Consider the following 19,823-nt stretch of genomic DNA (forward strand, 5'->3'; position numbering starts at 1 on the left):
CTTCTTTCTCCTTCTCCTTCTGGCATCCCTCTTCTCCCCTGGCACGCCTCGGCCGCCCCCGCCGTTGCAGCCGCCGCCCCACACATTGCATACGCCGCCCCACACGTTGCAGATGCCGCCCCCGCCGTTGCAAACGCCTGCAGCCTGCCTTCTGCCGCCCTTGGCCTCCACGCACCGCCCTCGACCTCCTCGTAGAGCTGCCCCCATCCTCTCCTCCTCCTCCTCCTCCTCCTCCTCCTCCCACCTAACTGCCATCCCTAACTGCCCTGACAGGTTAGGCCCCGTTAACCTTAGTTTAGTTAAATTAACCTTAGTTTAGTTCAATTAACTCTAATCTAGCTAATCTAACCTTAATCTAGTTCAATTAACCTTAGTCTAGTTAACCTAACCTTAATCTAGTTACCTTAACCTTAGTCTAGTTAATTTAACCCTCATTTAGTTACCTTAACCTTAGTTTAGTTACTTTAACCCTCATTTAGTTACCTTAACCCTCTTTAGGTTAACCCTAACCCAAACCTAACTAGACTTAGGTTTACTAACCTAACTATAGTTAGTTAACTAACCTACCTCATGTTAGTCCCCACCCTACTAACTAACCTTAGGTTAGTTAGAATCTGACTTAGCCTAACCTAACTAACCTAAACTAACCCAGACTACCCTAATCCCCCTTGACTAACCTGACTTGACTTAGTCTGACTTATCTAATTTAACCAGACTAACAGCACTTAGCTGACTTGATTTGACCCTCCTTACTCAACTAACTTGATTTCCATGATTTAATTGACTTAGTTCATTTTAAAATTCATTTCAACTCAGAAAAATTTCAAAAAAATTTCTAAAAATTCCCCTCTATTTTTTGCAAATTTTTGGAAAATTTGTTAGGTGAAAATTTTCACCACCAAAATTACAAAAAAATAAATATTTGATAATTTATTCAAAAGTACCTAACAAAATGTAAAAATTTCATTTAAAATTAGTAAAAAGTACAGAAAAAATTTTGAAAATTTCCAGAACATTCCACCCATCCCCCTAACCTTTTTCCACTAAGTTTTCACTTTAAAATATTTTTATACAATGCACCAATATTCTTTGACAAACCAAAACAGAATAAACATACAAATCTAGTACTTATTTTCATAACATAAATTGGGGATATTCCTTAAATGGCTGAAAGTTATTTTTTTTCCTTCATCACATATCCATAATTGATTATTCTTATTATTTTTGAAAAAAACAAAAAAAAACAATCACATCCAATTTATTAAAACACAAACACAGAAACCAACAACACATAACACACACAAACCAACACACTTAATAAAATAAATTAACCCAAACCACACTATAAAACCAAAACAAATACACCTAAACTATAACCCCCACACAATCCAAACTATTAAAAAAAGCATAATAATTTTTTTTAAAAAATACAACTACAAATACATTAAAAATTATCAAACCCACTAAGGTGTTGTCTTTGTTGCTCAGTCCAGTGGTCTTTGATTTTGTTTGACTGGATTCATTGCTTTTGGGGGACTCTTCCGTGCGCCTTCAGGCCTTGCATACACACCCCTTCCAGGTATTTAGTTTGTGAGCTTTATTTATATTCATTTCCCCCTTAATCACAACTAATTGTTAAAATGAACTATCTATTCACCCACATTTTCCACATGCATTCGTGCTAAACACATAATTTAATAATTTAAAAATCAACCAGTCGTTCACTTTGCACGTGCTACGTGCACTTAAGAGACATTTTAATTTGTAATAAAAATGAACCAACAGTCACAAGAGCACACGCTGGCAAAAAAGCGCTCCACATCACTATTAATTTTTAATTAAGAAATTTGCATTTAGAGACCCAGTCTGGGCATCGTAGTCCGGGTTGCGTTAACACACCGTTTCAACTTAATAAATTGTAACTAAAAATTTTAAGAAGGAACCGCCGTTTTCTTATTAAGGTTTATAATCTAATAAAATGTCACCCATTGTTAATAATTTATTAAAATGAACCCTTCATTAAAATAATTCCCCCTCACTGCACTTTTTTCCCCTTTTTACTAAACACACTTCGTGGGATGGGCGCGTACAAGTCTTTTAGTTGACACTGATGGTCTAGGTTATGGTCAAGTCTTGATGTACATTTTTATGGTAGTTTGATTTGTCTATGTGCTACAGGTACGGTGTGTAGTTCTTCCTTTCTTGCCTGATACGGGGATTTGGGTGCTTGAATGTTGCATCGCATGAAGCTTTCGGTTGCATATGTGTAGAGGTCATGCTGAAATTTTTCTAGGCTGTGTATTATTTGGGGTGGTAAATGGGTTAGTTACGTCTATGTCTGTATGTGTATCCTTCTATTGATTGATTCCTTTTTTATAGCCCTTTGGTTGTTTTGCAGGCATTCTTTGTGACTGTCTGTGTTGTGGTGTGTGTTTACCATCTAAATGGCGCCTCACACTTCTCCCCCTATCCAGTATGTCCCACTGGTCAGTAGGGATTACTCTTCCCTACTTACTTTTGAGCCTCTCACGAAGGCGGGACTCGTGACTTTCGTGGCTGCCTCCTTTCCCTTGATTCCAGAAGATCCATCTATGTGTGATGAGTTCCTTGCCTCATACAGCAAGAAGTCGGGACTAGTCCATGGTACTTCCATGACATTGACACCCCGCGGGTTAGGGAAGGCTCTATCTCTTCCCTACAAAGGAGAGCCCTTTGTTGCAGCTCGCTAGCTATTCTCTAACGATGAGATTTTGAAGCTGTTACAAAAACAGACCAAGGAAATTCTGGATGTCAAGAAGGTGATCAACACTTCAGGAGTTTCCTTTTGTATGATCACTGATCCTATGTGGAAGTTGGTCTGCCAATTTCTCCAAGACAGGTTTATGCCTGCAAAAACGCCATCCCATTACTTGTCCAAAGAGCTCTTTACAGCTTCAAGGATGGTGTTAAAAGGAGTAGCAATTGATTAGAGCACTTATCTACTCACCAAGATGGATCAACATTTCGTTAAAGTAACTAGGGGCAATGTTACAAATGTCACCTATGGATCCAACCTGTTTGCCTTCTTGACCTATTCAGGTTTAAAGAAGAGTGTACCTCCACCCCCTCCATCTGATCCAGTACCTCCCCCTCCACCTTCACAAGAGTCAGAACCAATTGATATAGAGGATCTGGATTCTCCTCCTCCACTGGTCATACAACGAAAACGCTTGAAGTGGGTGGTAGATAAGGCTCCTTCAATTCTTCCTTCCATGACAATTCTTGCTACATCTGGCAGTGACCTCCCTGCTTATCTCACATGTAACAACCTATTCAGAGCACATAGAGAGGGTTCCTTGGACATATCAGTCCCCTCACTGAACAGTCTAGTGTCAAGAGATGCCATTCCATTCCTATGTAAAGACATTCAGAGTTCAATTGAACTATTAGTAACAGCCTGTGTTCAATAGTTTTCTGCTTCCTTTTATGAAGAACTGATGCAGTCTAAAGACCAATTGCATAAGGCAACATCTGAGTTAGCCTCTGCTAAAGACACACTAGCAGATCTGTTTAAGTAGATGGAGCAACAAACCCAAATGATTGAGACCCAAAGAGATGAGATATCTTCTTTGAAGATTTAGTTAACAGAAGCTCAATCAGAGGTCACTAGAATCTCAGAGACAAGGAGAGGATATCCAAAGAAGTGAGATTTTCAAACTCTCTTAGATGTAAAAATGCTACTGACACAGTGGAATCACAAGCTTCCCAAATCAAGTAGTTGCAAGACCAACTGGCAAAGTCACAGTCTGTTCCTCCAAGCCCTAATGTTCCCCTGATTCCTTCTCTCTCACAGCAGAACTTGGCAGTTCTCTAGAGAAAGGCTACCTTGTGTCCTTTATTCCAAGATAAAGTGGAATGTTTGCAGTCCAGGATGGATCTGCTATGGTCTACATTTGAGCATTTCCAGGAATATGTTCCTCCGGACAATTCTTTCTTTGTCCACTATCAATTGCAAAATTTTGCCTTTTACATGAAGCTTTCAACGATGGATCTTCCTCTTCCAGAGGATGGTTGGAGTGGGGCTTGGTCTCCTGAGTAACTGACAGAAGTGGTCCGTATAGTGTTTGAAGATTTTCTGACGACAGATACCATGTTGCTGTCATATATGTATCTACGGGGAGACTTGTTGATTCCAGATGAAGTAGATATGGCTTGGTATGTGGGAGATGTGGTTTTACAAGCTGTTTTGTATGTCAACTATTTGGAGTTGCGAATAGATGACATGTTCCAGAGTTACTCTTCAAAAGTGGCTACTTGCCCTAATAATTCGTGGCACTCCATGATTGATTCTGTGGTCCTGAATCAATGATAGAATACAGCTTCTACCTATGTACAGAGCACTAACCAACTGAGGGTGGATCTCTTAGCTCATCTTTCCAAAAACAATCCATTTGATTCCACCTTTTTTTATGCCTATCAGAGAAGATCTATCTTAGGTCCCTATGTTCCTAGCCTACTGTATTACCAACAAATAGCTCACCATTATGATACATATCTTTCCCTCTATCAAACCAATTCAACAGCCATCTTACCCCTTCTTTTCCAACCTCAATCTTTTCCTCAAATTCCAATATTTACATATTGCTCTTTTATCGAAGATAGAGTATTTTCCCCTTCTCCACCATGCCCTTCTCCATCCATCCATGTACCTTCTACCTTTCCTATTTATCAATTAACACCCTTCCTAACTGATTCCCTAAAATTTTCAGCCACTCCTTCTTTAACCTATTCCTCCTTTTATGAATTTTCCTACCCATCTCTTCATCCACTTTTACTTATTCCACTTCCATCTCCTGCCATTTTATCTCTTAACCCCCTCAGTTGGTTAGTGAATATGAAGGGTTTGATCAACAGATTCCAAGAAGACGAGGATGGAGCTTGACTGATTCTCTTATGGGACCTCAGATAAACTAGCCAATAATTCCAGGGGATTGGACAACAGCCAGCCAAGCATACCGGAACTACCTTCATTTTTCTCACCAATATTCACAATCTCTAGATCCTTCGGTGAGATTGACAGCTCATTTTGCTTGGTATCTAGCATACATGCATAGGCATTCCCATAATGATCAAAAGGCCATTCCAAAACTTTGTATGAATGTCAATGTGAACATTGACTCCCACCAGTTGGATGTCCTGTATTTTCATGCACTATGTCTCCCTAGCAGATACCTTGTCTTGCTAGAACAGATGTGCTGCTTGCAGTTCTTTCAAAATCCTCCAAAGACATTTGTAGATGAATCCTTCTCCATGGATCACTTTCGAAACCACCAAGCTTTTAAAAGGGATCATCTTCATTGATGCCTTTGCAATGTATCTTGGATGATTCTTAATGATATATATCTCTTTTTGGAGGTGTCATTCAGCTGGTTGTGTTATCGTTTGTGTATGTGTTGTATTAATTGTATGTGATGAGTTCGTGCTGATTGAGAATAACTTGTTCGAGAGCTCTTTTCAATCAATTGGTGGAAGAAAAGCTTATGGTGGCAAGCTGAAGGGAACCTCTTATATCCTTTACAAATTTGTTATGGTTTTTAAATAATTAATCAGATGAGTTAATGAATAATGGAAGTTTTCCTTTAGTAGTATTTTTCTATAGATACAAGTGATAAGTTGGGGTCGTGTTTTGGCAAGATTATTGAAAATATGAAGGAAGATACAATTGAGCTCTTTAGTGAACTTATGTTCTTCTTTTCCTTAGGTCGTGAGGACTCTTCCTTTCTAAGTGTGGGGATATGTTGAGAGTGGAAAAAGATTGAATTTTTGACCGATTTTTGTTATTTTTGAGGACTAAATGATTGATTTTTGATGGATTTAGAGTGATGTATGGTTGTTAATGGAAGTATTTGAGAGTTTTTGGATGATATTGATTATGTTTTGGAAGTTCATGATGATTCTCAGTGGAGATATGAGGTTCTGTGATGTTCTATTGAGGTTCTAATTGATTCTGTATACCTTCTGTATAGCTTCTGTTTTGTTCTGATTGTCTTCTGTATGAAGCATGGATTGATGATTGATGAATATTGAGATCTTTTGGAAGCTTATTGAATAGTTTTTGATATTTTGGAATGGTTTGAGTATGAGTTATGAGGTTCTAATGACCTTCTGTAACCTTCTGTAGACCCTCTGTAGAGCCTCTGTCTCTGCTCTATCTCTGTACTGTAACTGTACTGTAGTTGCTCTGGTACTGTGCCAGAGATAGCCAATTCTATCAAAACAGTGTAACTGTATGTGAGAGATTGAGAGAGAGAACTATGAAGACATTGAAGAAGAATAATATGTGATTGATTTCCATTCAAAGATGGTGTATTCCTTTGTGTTCTTTGTTCTATTGAAGAATTTTATAAAGATGTTGAAGAATATGGTTGATTTTATCAAATCCGTGTGAGAAATCTACTATGATGCTACCTACATGAAGAATTGTTGTTTTCTTTGTTTTGATGATCAAAAAGATGAAATAAAAGCTTGTTGATGTTACAAGATAGATTTCTTGCAAGAGAATTCCCTTTTCCTTGGTGTTCCTCTTGGGGCTCCACTTAGACACAATTAACTTGCACTAATAATCAACCCGATGTTGCACCACAAAATGAACACAATGCACCATATAAATTGTAATAAAAATAAACCTGATCGTTAAATTATAAAATGAACACTTGTCACTGCATGAGCACACTACATTATAACCTCACTTAATTTGTAAGTTAAAATGAACCCATGCTCACATGTGCACATTACACGTGCTACACATAGCTAAATTAAATGAACCACTATCATCATGCATGTATGTACTTTGTGCCAAACATCATCTAATTGTAAAAATAAACTACATTTTAAGAGACCCTGTCAAGTTAGAGTTAGAGTGGAGTTGGGTTGTGAAACCTGATTCACTTTGCATTAATAGGCTTAATTAAAATGAATTGCTACATAAGTTTGTAACTCATAAAAGGAATCCGAATAGCAATCACTTTCTCACTCCATCGCACCATAGGTTAACGCTTTGTGTTTACGAAGGTGGGGTTATTGGTCAAGGTTGGTCTTATTAGTTTGTGTCTTTTCTGCTTGTTAGTTTGTGCTTCAACTGTGAGTCTATTATCATTTATATTTGGACTTTGCTGGTCAATGTTCGGATTCGCGGTATGCTTGATCTTTTATTTTCTTTTTGTGTGCTTGAATATGGGGTTCCAAGGTGCTTGTGTGTTGCATATCATAAACCTATTAGACGCACATGTGCATAGGTCATTTACATACTGTGGTTTGGTCTAGTGTAGTCCTCTTGATCTATGTTCTTCCATGATTTTCTCTAAGTGATAGTTTTTGTGTTGGTTTTGTAAGAATTTCCTATTCTATTTTCCTAGTTGTGTGTGGTATATTCTGTGTAGCCTCTTGAATGGCGTCCCCATCACTAGTGATTTAGCATGTGTCCCACTATCAGTTCATGACAATTCCTTGTTGTTGGACACATGTTGTATTTGTCAAGCTGGTCTCCATTCTTTTGTTGCTCACACATTCACATCTATGGATGCTAAACTATGTTATTCCTTTTTGGAATCTTATAAAAAAACATTCATGCTTGGTGTATGGTAATAGCTTCTGTTTATCTTCTACCAACATCTAAGAGGCCCTATTTTTACCCCTTTCTGCTTCTATTCCTACTAGCAACCATTTGTTATTAGGAGAGGAGATTTTTTCTCTTCTTTGGAAGGAGAATTTTATCTCCTTGGTGCCCAACAAAGTCATCACCAGTTTAGGGGTATCAATGGCTAGTATCTCTTCTCCTATTTGGAAGCAGTTTTGCCAATTCTTACAAGATTTCTTTATGTCTAGCAAGTTTGGGCCAAAGTGCTCGTCTAAGGAGATTTTTACTACTTCTATTAAGATCCTTGAGGATGTGAAGTTTAATGGGAACAATTGCTTTTGACAAAGAAGGATTAACATTTCCAATGAGTTCAAAAATGTCAACTTAGTAATGTTTCTTATGAGGCTTTTTAAAAGAAGGTGATTACCTTTGAGACTCCCCCTGGTGGCATTCTTGTTCCTCACTCTAGTGATATGAGGATGATACTCCTATGCAACCTCTACCTTTAGCTCCTTCCCCTCCTTCAATGCAATAAAATTTTGATGAGGAAGATGAACCTCCTATTAGGGTGATCTACAGGAAACATTCTCGCCTACAAACTTCTTCATGTTCTATTTTTGTTATTGATCCTTTTCCTGTATATGCTCTTGTGCTTGCTATTTCTACTAGTTTCCTTTCGACATTCCTTTCCTATACCAACCTATTTGTAGTGCAAAGGGATGGGTAAATCAATCCTCAAACTCCATCATTTTTTGAAACCCTATTGTCTCATCCCATGCTCTCATAAATGGTCTCCAATTTCCAAGCAACCCTAGAAACAACGATGACTTCCTCTCTCCAAGATATGTATATAAGAGTCTATACCTTGTTATGAGAAAATGTGGACTCCTTGACTAGTCACTTAAGTAAGGTTTTTGAGGATTTAGCATTAGAACAAGCCGCTCTATGTGATATTCACAAAGAGATGGCCAAAGCTACAAATTTTTTGGATGGTCAGAAAGTAACCATTGCTTTAATGACATATAAGCTAGTTGCTACTAAAGATGTTCATATTGAGATGGCAAGCTCAACACGTACGGACATTTATGATAGACCGCCTAGCTAGATGGATCCGCATGTCTACACTTAGCACATCGATGATCATTTTGATTCACACATGGTCACTAACTTATCACTTATTATATTTAGTTTGTTGCACCTACCTACATCTAGTATAGTTATAGTGTCAGTTGATTAGTATAGTCAATTATGTATTATTTGACTTAGTAGGCAACTCTCCTTTATATTATATCTTATCTATACTTTGTGTATATTCTATTGTATGTAAAAGAAGAAGAAAAACACATGACTATCACAAGGCTAGACTTGAGTTATGCCATTGGCCTTGTCATTTAGTCTATGTAGATACCTAGAAAGCCTCATTTGGATCGAGTTACATGCATATTGAGGTATGTGAAGTCCACTTTGCATTATGGACATTTTTATGAGGTAGATAAGGATATACATGTGTTTGGATACACAAATGCAGATTGGGCTAGTAGCATGTTTGGCAATAGAAGATCTACCAGCGGATTCATGTTTTCCCTTAGTAGTGTAGTAGTTACAAGGAGTAGCAAAAAGTAACCTATAGTCACTTTATCGAGTATAGAGACTAAGTATAGAGGTGCGACTATGGCAGCATGTGAGGTGGTATGGCTACAAAAGTTATTGGGTGATTTGGATATGCAGGAAGATGGTCCAATTGTCATTCATTGTGATAACATGAGCAACATACAATTAACTAAGAACCCAATCTTCCATGCTAGGACAGAACACATTGAGGTGCATTACCACTTTATGAGAGAGAAGGGACTTGCAAGAGAGGTTGACTTGGCATATGTTAGCGCATAGGATCATATAGTTAACATTTTCACAAAGGCATTGGGTGTGGAGAAGCTTCGAAAAATTTGATGCTTACTTGGAGCTGTAGAGATATAGTTGAGCTTGAGGGGGAGTGTTGAGATGGCAAGATCAACACATGTAGACATTGATGATGGACTGCCTTACTAGATGGTTCTACACATCTACACTTAGCACATTGGTGGTCATTATTATGATCCTCACATGGCCGTTGAATTATCTCTTATTATATTTAGTTTATTGCACCTAACTACAATTGGCATAATTATAAAGTTATTCGATTATATACTATTTGACTTAGTATGCCACTTTTCTTTATGTTATATCTTATCTATACTTTATATACATTGTATTGTGTGTGAAAACAAAAGAAGAAGCCAATAAAAGAACATTTTTGGTCTCTATCTCTCTTCTTATATTCATAAGTGAGCTTCCTCTTGTGTGTATGGTGTTTGTTTGGTCCAATGGATTAAGCAAGTCCCCCCATCACACAATTCATGAGAGTTCAAGCATCCTTGGCATAGGAGCATGATTTTTCCTATCTAAGATGGTGGTTTTAACTTCTAAGCTTGGAAATTGTGAAGGTGAGTTGTAGCATTCCAAAGACACTATTGTAGCACAATAGAAGATAAATGAGGAGTTGAAATTTAAAGTCACTGAACTTTATGTTCCTCCCCTTGCTCCTATAGTCTCTTCTGTTCAATTTTATATAGAGGAGTTTGAAACCCTAAAGCAACAAGCCAAATTAAATGATGCTCTTTCTACTAAGGTAGACCATATTTAGCAATGGATTGATTATTTTGCATCAAAACTTCCTTCATTTTACTAATCTTATATCGCCTCCCCCTACCTTTTAGATTAAATAGCAACAAAAACAGTTTTCATTATATATGTCTCTTGGCACTATTGATTTGGAAGCACCAGAAGAGGGGTGGCATAACCTTTGGTTTGCTAATTTACTGAAGTTAGTGAATTTGATTATGCTATTTATGATTTAGTTTGCCATGATGCACAATTATTATCATTCATGTATATCATAGGAGACTTGCAGATTCTATGATGAGGAGGATATCAATCTTTATGTAAGAGATGTTATTCTACAAGTAGCCATTAGAGAAGGATGTATTGGTTCATTGTCGATAGTGGAGTACATTTTTTAAATCTAATATCCAAACCTTGTGCTCACAAGTCCTTTTGTTACATTGCAGACAATCCTTTGTTGCTAGATATTTTCTTTCAAGACTTTAACTACTATCGATCTTCTGTTTATTCGAGTACTCATGTTGATCTTTGTTTCTTATCAAAAGATGTCTCAATGCCTTCCTATTTATATCTCCCTTCTTTAACACTAATCTTGATTTCATCCCTATGCTTCATTTACCCCTACATCATCTCATCATACCCTTGTATTTACCCCTTGTCTATTTATCACTAAACCTACGGTGACACCTATTTCTCTTGATCCTCCTACTGTTCAGCATGCCTCCATCATCAACCATGCATACCAATGGGGTTTGACACTGATATACCCTATTGTCGATAGTGGACTTTATAGGATTCTTTGATAGGACTGGCCTATTATTTTTGGATCATAAGAGACTTCATTTACATGTTCACATTCCTATATTTAGTTTTCTCAAACATATGCTCAATCAGAAGATGTTTCTATGAGGTTGGCTACTCACTTTTGTTGGTATTAAGCTTTTTATGCATCAACAATCACACATAAATGCAAGGAAGTCTATCCCTCCTCTTCTTATCAATCCTAATTAGGATGTATCAAGAGCTTGGATGGATGTGCTATACTTTTTTTCTCAAGCTTTTTCTACTAGGTTTGTTATCATGATGGAAAGGATGTGTTGTCTCCAATTTCTTTAGAACGTCCCTATCTATTTTGTAGATGAGGGCAGATCATTGGAGAGATTGAAGCTTAGTATGTAGTTTAAAAAGAAATATCTTCATCCTAACAATCAAGCAGATTAGCTTTTTTAAGTATCTTAATTCTTAATGAAAACTTTATTTTTGCTCTCCAAAAATTTTAAGATGTTGTACCGTTCAAACTACATTGTCTTCTGAATGTGACTTTGATATTATGTGGATGTTTTGTCTGTGTGAGATGTGTATTTATATGTGAGTCATCCTTATCATGAGTAGACGAAGTTGGAGTTAAAGATAAAATTTGGATGATGGTTGAAGATCAAGCTTTGGATTTGGTTTAGATGAGAAAGAAAAGCTATTATATCCTTTAATCGTTTGTTTCCTTATCTTTTGTTAAGGATTGGTTAATACTGGTTTATGGTTTTCTTCCATATATTTGTTTGGACTCGTGTTATTTTGAAGATTGGATGCAGTTATAGTTGATGGATTGAAGTTGAAGATTGGAGTGATTGGTTGTTTGGAGATTTTATTATTCTTTTTCTAAGATCACGAGAGAACACTCCCTAATTAAGTGTGGGGATATATTGAGGATTGAAATGATTGTATTTTTAGATATTTTTCATTAGATTTTGGGTGATTCTTGATTATTTGATGTATGATTGATTGGTTTTTTGGATGATTTAGAAGTGTTTTGGGTTGGTTTGAGTAGGTTGAGAAGCTCATGATGGTTTTTGATTGAGTTATGATGTTCTGATTGGTTCTATCGTGTATCTATTTAATGTTGTTAGGTTTTTTTTGCTTTTGTTTTGATCTATTTTCTTTTTGTTTAAGGGGTTGAGATGGTTGAAGAACAATTTAGAGAAGAATTTGAAGTATTTTGGAAGGTTTTTGATGGATTGAATTGGAATGGGTTTTTGTACTTCTTGTTGACCTTCAGTAGATCTTCTATTATGTTATGTTTGCTTATATGATTGTTCCGTGAATGAATGTGTAGTTTGGGAAAGTTTTCTAGACTTGGAAATGGAATAATATTAGTTGAAGAGAGTTTGAAGAAGTGAAGATGTAGCTAATAAAGACTGAAGTGATAAGTGATAGTAGTAAGCTTTGAAGGGTCACTATAGTGGCTTTGATATCTCTTCATATTAGGTACCCCTTGAGAGGTGTATCTACAACAAAGAGAGGTTTATTGTGTATTATTTTATGGAAATGGATGAGGAATATGATGTATGAGTGATTGAGAGCATGTGTGAGAGTGATATTGAGTGAAAGATAGCCATTTCAGAGCTTGAAAACAATGTATTTGTATGAGATATTATGAGAGATTAAGAGAAGAAAGCTTTGAAACGTGAATAATAAAATCTATGTGATGACTTTCATTTAATATTGAGAGTTCCTTTGTGTTAAATTTTTTCTTTGGTGGTTTCTATGAAGAATATAAAGAATGTGTTGAAGATTTGTTGTGATAAATCCGTAGGAGTAATACATATGATGCTACATACAAAGCATAAAGAATAAGCTTGTTGTTGAAATAAGATAGATTTTCTTGCAACTTCTTCCTTGTGTCTTTGATGTTCCATCTAAAGCTCTAGGAAGTTATTCTTTTGTTCTCCTATGGAGATTTGGTTTTGGGCAAGTGGAGAGAGAGTATGTGGGTCATTGAGGGCCTCCTTAATAATCTAAGTGAGTACACTAATTGAGCAGATGAGGGTATTTCCAACTTGTGGTAAGTTTGAAAGCCTTAACTAAGTATTGTGACTAGTGCTACCATCTTCTAAGACTTGGGAGATGTGGTTCCTTTGATTTCTACAAAGGACATGCCAATGACAAAGTAATGGAGAGGGGTGCATTGAAATCTTATTGGAGAACAAAATGCAATTGAGAGAAAGACAAAGGATGAGAATTGAGAACTTAAGGAGGAGTATGCTTGCTCTCCATCATTTGGACTAGGATTAAGCTCTCCATTTGTGAATAGCAATACATCTAGATTTGGTTCAGTATTTGTAGTTGGATCCTCAAGAATTGGGTAAGCTACCTCTACATTTATCTTTAGGGAAGGATCTAGTTTATTCAATGCTAGCACTAGTGCTTTGACTTTCTCCATTTGGTCAAAACTAGGTATCAAGCTCATTGTTTTCAGGACCAAATTAACCATTTGCTAGTAGCACAACACTTTTATTTAGCACTTCATCACGCGATTCTAGTCCTCAACTTTGTAAAAATTACACGGCGCAGTGAACAAAATCTAAGAAAGAGATAGAGATAGAGAGTACACAACAAATAAGAGGAGAACTAGAAAATTTCTTTAGCTCCAAACAATTGATAAAGAGATGGCTTTGTCCACTCGTGCGCTTCCACAGTGAAGCTTAGATGGCGATCTAGATAGAAGATAGGTGAAGAGCTTAAGGCGAGCTGGAACAACTCTAACTGAGTGAAAGATAGATGATCTATGGCTATGAAGGGGTTTAGCTTTTATAGCCCGTGAAGGCAGTTAGATTGGCATGACCGGCCTACCATATGAGCCTCCACTAGTTGTCCAGAGAATATTCCAAGGCATATTTCCTTTATCATCGGGCCAGGGACCCCACCAGGGGGGCCATTGGGCCCCTAGGACCCCCGAGCCAGGGGCCGCTTACGCAGCCCTCGAACCCCAAAATAGGGGCCCCTTTTAAGTCCCTTACCCTGCAACTCGATGCAATGTGCCTTGAGTTGCTACCAACTTAACTACTCAGTCCAACCCAAAGATTAGACCCACAATGCTCACCTTTTTGCCATCTCGTCACATAGACCTCACCTAATATACAAGTTAGGACTCAACCAATGTCCGGGCTCACATTTGGCTTCTCCTCATAATGGGGGCCTTACACCTTTGAGCACCATGGATCATTGGTCGCACCTTATGAGGGTGGGGCATTGCGCATATCTAACACCCCCCCTCAATGTCCACCCATAGGTGAACTATCTCCTCGACCCAATCCCAAGTCTCTGAAGATGAACTTGGAGCAGATCCTTCATAAGTGCATTGGTTAAGATATCCGCTCCATTCTCTTCTATTGGACAGTAGACGAGTTCCACTATCACATCCTCCATCAAATCACGAACATAGTGACATTGGATCTCTATATGCTTGGTGCGTGCATGAAACACTGGATTTTTGGCAATGGTAATGCAACTTTGATTGTCACATCTCAGCATAGTTGGCTCTTCATCCTGCACTCCAATATGCCATAGGATCCTTCTCAACCATTCTACTTCACATGCAACAAAACAAGCTGCCTTGTACTCTGCTTTGGTAGAAGACAATGCCACTGTTGGCTACTTCTTATTAATCCAAGAGAAAATTCTTGAACCCAAAGAAAAACAATAACCAAAAACTAACTTCTTGGAATCACTGTCTCCTGCCCAATCTGAGTCACAATTCCCCACAAGAGAAGTTTTGGAACTGTATGTGATACCATAGTCAAGAGTTTCCTTCAAGTATCTGACCACCTACATCCCAGCCTTCCAATGGCTCTCATGAGGTTTGTTTGTGATGGGACCTAAAATGGGCCGGCACTGGCTATAGCACTAGCCGGACCTCATGCTTATGACACACAAACACCCTCACGGCCTCGGGGACCAGGAGCGTCAATATAATGCTGAAGGACACACTGTCCTAAAGCTTAATCTATGCGTTCGTAGTTCATAGTCCAACGTTTCCCTAAAATTTCTCAAACGGAGAACCCTTATACATTGGTAATGCCATGATCACACACACATAGGAGGCACTCCGCCGACTAATAGTCGGAGCCCCACTGCAGCTCTCCTACATCTCAAGGATTGACCCTTTGATGCGCTGTAAAACATATAACACAAACGAGCACAAAATCCTCTCTTTTATATTTCTCGTATTTCCAGAAGATATACCATGTTTCCTCACTTCACAGTCCCTTAGGAAACCGACCCTCTACCCTACGGCAAGGGATAACCTCACACTCTCAAACGTGGGTCAAAGTCCTAAGAAAATAATTGCTATGCAGTCCAGGAGATTTTTCCTTCGATACCATGAACCATGCATAGTGCATAATGTGAATGGTTTAGTGCACAAACAATAGAAAATCAGCATTTTGTATCGTGCGAAACCAATCTTTTCATGATTTCCATGCTAACGTTTATGTATTGAAACGAGGAGAGACACCGAGCCTTACGCTCATGCTGCCTTTTCCTTTATTTTAAAAAAACGTCCTATAGCCATGATGCAACACATAAATCAGATTTAGGATTGTACTTTGACGCTCAAACTCCCCTCTCACCCTACCGTTTAATGTTTTGCAATCGTTGATAGGTGTAAGAGTCATTTTATGTGTATTTCTTTGTAGAGAAAGCAATAAATACGGACAAAACATAGAAATGAGGGTAAACTGAGGCTAACCTCATGCTCTACCTTCATTATACATTGCACAAACACTTATGTAATTTTCTAGAATTTTCCTTTTTTCGTTTCCTAATTTTCTCCTATTTAAAACCTATTTTTCACCATTTTTTGGTATTTTTCTTCTATTATTTTCTATAAAAAATAACTAGAAATTGAGATTCATTATGGGATGTGGCCCTTAGGTTATTTGACATCAAAATTTCAGGTTTTATTGATGTTATATCTCATCTTTCCCCTTTATTTTGCAAAAAAATCCCATTTTGCCTCTTAAACACGTGTTTTACGAGTTTTATACCATTAATTTCAGTCAATACTTATGATTTTCTGATTTTCTGAGCATAAACTGATCAAACTCATAGCAAACAACAACATAATGCATAATCAGCCCATGGGAACAAATATTCATGAAGCAAATTGCATAAAACATTAATTCCCTTTGTAAAAATAAAATTACCGTTCTTTGCGGGTTGCGGGTTTTTATTTGCCATATTTCGGGACAGATTTCCAGCAGCCATTAATGTCCATGACAGTCCGGAATTAGCAATCTACCCTCCTCTTGCATCACGGACCAATCCCATCTCGGTTGGACAAGCATCCGTCGATCCTTCTTCTTCCCACATGAATCTGCCTCTAGAGGAGAGAGAGGGAGGAGAGAGAAAGATTGATTTCTGTTCTCTTCATTCAGGCGTTGGACGGGCGAAGACAGGCGATAAGATCGGCCAAGAAGGAGAAGATCAGCCCCAAGATTGGTTGTATGGGTTGCTTTCAGCCTGCATACTCCATCTCCATCATGAGAGGGCGCAAAAAACGGCCGCCATGTTGCTCCACGTTTTTTCTTCATCCCTCATTCTCTCTCCATGTTTTTTGCTTCATAAGGTGCATAAAATTTTTTGGGGGGGGGAGGGGGTCCAAACTCAAAAGGCATGCCCAATTTTGGCCTCCCAAGTGTCCACCTTTTCATATCTTGACCATTTTGTGGCCATTTCCCCGTCCGGGCTCCAAATCGAGCTCTGAAAAATCCTGGGCATCCAGCTTGACATCCCGCATCGGTTGACAACTCCTGAAAATTTGCACGGTAGTCTGAAAAATTATCAAAAATCAACAAGTGTCGCTCAGGCGCCTTTAAAGCACTTGACGCTTAAAATTGTCCTAGCTGGAGCCGCCGCCTTCGACGTTGAATATTTTTCCCTTGATATTCGTAATTTTTGGCTATTTTTAAGCACTTCTCGGCATCAAAACTCCGCTCTCATTGGAAACCACGGGATAGGGCGACTCAGCCCGTCGAATCCCACAGTAGATCTGCACAAAACAACCAAAGGAAGCATCAAGTTGATACAAAAGAGATACATACTAAACACACCACAATGCTCACCCTACCCCCTGACAAAACCAAGGCATGACATCCACAAGGAGTAGGCCTAGCATAATCTGATAAAGGTCCCAAGCTAGTCACTAACCGACTGCTCTAATACGGCCAAACTAAAAAGAACTATCAAAGAGGTTGCCCTAAGTGGTGGTCTGAACTACCTACCTAACTAAGGACAACACAACCAGGAGTTGCTACTAGGCGAGGACTCCTATAGCCTGATCAAGAAGTATTTTCTTTCAGCACATTTCTTCTTTTAGGGTTTTTATGTTTCATACTCGGGTATGTAAAAAGGAGGGAGCTGAGCGTAGTGACCCAAGGAGAACAGGGCATCGGCCTCAGGTCCTGTCTTGGTACCCAAGAACCTACCAAGCCCTCGCAAGGCGACACTTAATCCTTTTCTGACGCTCACTTTTATTTTCGCTCCAACCTTCTTGACTTTCGTCTTTTCTAGCAAGATGCCACCCCTAGGAAGACAAGGCATCGGCACCGGGTCTGACTCGTCCCCAGGAACCTACCAGGCCTCCGCAAGGTGATGATCAACTACCTATAAAATTTTTTCTTTCTTTTCTTTTCTACTTTGATAGGGGGTTAGAACCCCTTTTTACACACCTTTGTATATATTTATTGCCTTTAAGATATTCAGGGTTTTTCTTCCCTTATCATCATTAGTTTTCTTCTGGCAGGCTTCTCTAACTGCCTCACAACTAACAAGAACTCCTAGAACGGTTGCCTAGCAGGCTAGCAGAACAGGGTCACTAGAACTGCCTTCTAAAACAGGTCTTTCGATGCCTGACAATGTCTTTACAGGAGGCAGCGACTACTCAGACCTCCCTCAAACATACATAACCTAAACCTGGGACTTCATGCCTTGGACGTTGGTCCCCAAAAAGAAAAGAAAAACCCCTTACAAGTACACAAACACATATAGCATAAAATACGGTACTCATGAAGGAGAAATATCACCTGGATAGAGCCATGAGAAGCGTCCATGCAAGAAAAGGCTCCTTCCAAGCTCTTCTTCAAACCTGTCTAGCAGAAAACTAAAATAAGAAACCATTAACCGTACCTGCACTAAATAGACGACTGGCCCTCTTGGCCTAATGAAATCTGGACATAATATCCAAAGCAGCTAGCCTTCCTAGCTTAAAACTAGATAGGTCATTTTAGTCCACGTAATACTTATGTCCTTGGCATATACATCACACCCTAACAGAGTACCCAGGGTGCCAAGGATAGCACATCATAGGTCAACTAGCCCCATACTACTCATACAAGTTAGCTAAAAGCTTGATCTTGTATTTTTTGATCTTAGGTTTTTTTTTTTTAGAGATACAAGTCCAAGCCTTTCCACAAATAACTCATTAATAAGTCCGATCCGTTCTTGGGTACTATGAGCTGAATGAACGGCCTCAGTGGGCTCGCATATCCCACATTTATTGTCATCCGAATAAACTAGTCATTCAAGCGGCTGAGTGGCTCCTTTGGGAGAAATAATCATAGCTTTGTACTCATTCGAACCTCCCCTATTTGGGTTTTCACATAAATTAGTGCTGCGACCCAAACTAGGTAGAGCTTCAAGCCTAGGCACATCACATGGGTGTATCCCAAGGCAGTGTATATTGTCAGATGTATATCCAGTCTTATCCTCTTGGGGGTTCAATAGAATATATCCAGATGGGATCCTTGGCCTTGCATCCGACACTCCTACCATACTTTTGGAGATTTTGGGTCTCCAAACCCATCTCACATTTCCCTTAATATTCTTGCACTCCCTCAATTTGCTGCACTGGTCTAACGAACTCAATGCAAACTTATCCCTATGGCCAAATGGCCTCACATCCTTACGACCTTTGTGAAGCAGAGGTGGACTTTTAGCATTTTTCATCCTCTTTACAAAAGATGTCTTTACTTGTTTTTGTCCATACTGCAAATTTTTCCCCATAAGAACCATGCTTTCACTGAAGGGAACAACATCCACCCGGAAGCATGATTCCAATACCAAAGGTCTCTCAAGAGCCTTACTAGCAACAAAATTAGAACCACACACATAATGCTTATCAACACTCATAGGCCCATTGGTTCTATCCATGTTGCCATCACAACTACCTCTTGTGGAAGTGTTGCAAGCCCTAATGGGACTTACATGGTTTGGCACCTGTTCACTGAGAGGCATGTCATTACTACTCATAGGATGGCCATTTTCTGCTTTGAGATTTTTGCCACCAAGGTTCCCCTCATAGGATGTCTTGGTATCAACAAGTGAGCTGTCTTCTTGCAGAAATGATTGGAAGCTAGGATGCACTTGTACTGAGCGGGGAAAACTCCAAAAGTTTTCCCAACATCTCTGAATATGACCCTCATAATCAATGGCATGCATTTTTGCTTCCCTTAACGACTTAGGATTCCACAGTTCCACTTGGATTTGCGTATTAATATCTAAGCCATTCAGAAAGAGCTCACATAGCACACCATCTGGTAGTGCACTGGCTCTTTTTGGCCAAAGCCTAAGAATACTATCAAAGGCTCTAGCATACTCTTTAATAGAAAGATAAGACTCCTGTTTAAACTGCATAAGCTGCCCTAAGACCTGAATCATAGGGAGCTGCTTTTCATACTCATCTAGAAATCTATCACAAGACTCCTCAAATGAT

Source organism: Lygodium microphyllum, chromosome 2 (genome assembly GCF_053477565.2).
Source record: "Lygodium microphyllum isolate KBCC chromosome 2, Lygodium_microphyllum_v1.1.10, whole genome shotgun sequence".
Classification (NCBI taxonomy): Eukaryota; Viridiplantae; Streptophyta; class Polypodiopsida; order Schizaeales; family Lygodiaceae; genus Lygodium; species Lygodium microphyllum.